General features: G+C 45.9%; 1 non-coding gene across 1 annotated transcript; it reads left to right on the top strand.

Annotated features, from left to right (window-relative positions):
* Positions 1-321: 321 nt before the first annotated feature.
* On the top strand, positions 322-456 carry LOC131274121 (small nucleolar RNA SNORA9). The gene has a single exon (XR_009181333.1). It is a non-coding gene; the product is annotated as a small nucleolar RNA SNORA9 (small nucleolar RNA).
* The last annotated feature ends 1544 nt before the right edge of the window (positions 457-2000 follow it).

Raw genomic sequence — 2000 nt, 5'->3', positions numbered from 1 at the left:
TCCCTGCACTCCCTACCTGACCTTCCCGAGCTGGATTCCAATCACCCCTCCTTACTAGGACACCAGGCACTGGGTTAGGGCCACCCCAGTCCAGCATGACCTTATGTGAACTAAGTGCATCTGCAAAGACCCTATTTCTAAACAAGGCCACGTTCACAGTATGGGGAGGTTCACACTTCAATATACCATTTTGGGGGACACAATTCATCCCATGAAACGTGGATTTACTAGCTTCAGTCCTGGGGGTCTGGTTTCAGAGTGTTGCTTTCTGAAGCGGAGCTGACGTCAGGTTCATAGATGAATTATAGAGGAACGAGGGGCTTGCAAGCCTCCAGCGTGCTTGGGTCTGCAGTGACCCTGTGCATTCCTACAGTGCCTGCGAGAACAGGTTTGAAATGGTTTGAGGCCTTGCTCTGCTCCGTCTACAGAGCAAGGTAATAGACATTTCAGACAGTTGCTTCCCCCTCCCTAATCTCCTATACTGGGCATTTTGTCTGAATTGTCTAATACTGTAGCCACCTGGGCATATGTGTCTTGTTTAATGCTAAGTGAAATTTAAGATTCAGATTTTCAGAGGCTCTGAGTCTACAGGATGTTCAATTAGAGAAATGAAGGCTAAGTTTTACTGAGGAGCTGAATGCCTAAGGAGCTAAGGGAGGGTGAGGGCAGTACGAGCTGAATTTAATGGAAGAACATTGGAGAGTCAGGTGAGAATGTCTGCTGAGCATACATCTTGTGCCAAACCTGCTGATACTCAGCTTAGTTTCAATGTTGAGGAATAGTTGTAGCTCCAGAACAGTATGGGAGCAGAGGCTGAACATGTTGGACCTCAGCAGGGTTCCTGTTGGAGACAAATCTTGGCTGTGATATCTTCCCACCACGGTGCACAGCACTTCGGAGTCAACCATTCCCCTGGTGTTTGAGCAGCAAAATTCCCATAATGCCAGAGCTGGAGGATCCTTGAAAGGCTGTTCATTCAGGGCCCATCAAGCTCTTCCACGGAATCTGTGTAGTGTTGAGGAAGTCGATGTGGCTCAAGAAGTTGGGCACCTGCCTACCACACAGGGGTCCCCAGATTTGGTCCTGGTGCCTCATAAAGCAGACAGCAAGCTGATGCAATAAGATGATGCAATGAGGAAACACAATGAGAGGCACAACAAGCAACCAACAGAGGTGGCTCAAGCATTTGGGCACCTCCATCCTACATGGGAGGTCCCAGGTTCAGATCCCTATGCCCCCTTAAAAGAAAAGAAGACGAGCAGACTCTGTGAGTGCAAACAACGGGGAGGGGGAGTTAAATTATCTCCCAAAAAGTCGTTGGAATTTCTGATTCCTGGAGTAACGCTGGTGGGTAAAGGGTCCAGCTGAGGCTTAAGCCTGGGGTGGGGTGGGAGTGGTTGAATAAAGGTGATTTTAAATCTGTGGGGAAAAAAATAATGAGGTGAGCCCTTAATTATTGAATGTGGCTCCCAGGGATGGGTAAGCAAGTTTATGTAATTTGAAGGGATGATATTGAACATTTCTGAACTCTACGCAGACATTCTAAGTTTCAAAAATGTGGTAATAGTGAATATTCTCAAGAGGAAGGATGGCAAGGGGTCTTCCTATCCAGCTTTCCCACCACTGAGCTAACCATGTTGGAAACAGAGGACTGTCATTCAGGATTTCTTGTTCAATTTCAAGAGCACAGGCAGAGCTGATTTGGCATATCTTTTTATTGGTCTTTGGATTTTCTGAACGATGAATGAGCATAGGGTTCAACTTAAAATCACCAGGCACATTAGCCCCCAACAAGAGAGTCACTCTGTTCTATCAAGTGAGGACAATAGAGAAGGAAGGAAGGCAACATCAAAGAGAAAGTGGCTTTTATTTTTACATTTCCTCTTCCAATTTTCACAATCTTACCTTCACGTCTTTGAGAAGATGTTCTCCTTTCCTCTAAAATGACATAAATTACATGTACTCCAGGATTTTATTTGCTTGAGACGAGACCTAAGAAC

This window comes from Dasypus novemcinctus, chromosome 17 (assembly GCF_030445035.2).
Source record: "Dasypus novemcinctus isolate mDasNov1 chromosome 17, mDasNov1.1.hap2, whole genome shotgun sequence".
NCBI lineage: Eukaryota > Metazoa > Chordata > Mammalia > Cingulata > Dasypodidae > Dasypus > Dasypus novemcinctus.
Note: the sequence above shows the minus strand (reverse complement) of the source record. Positions and strands in the feature narration are given on the sequence as shown.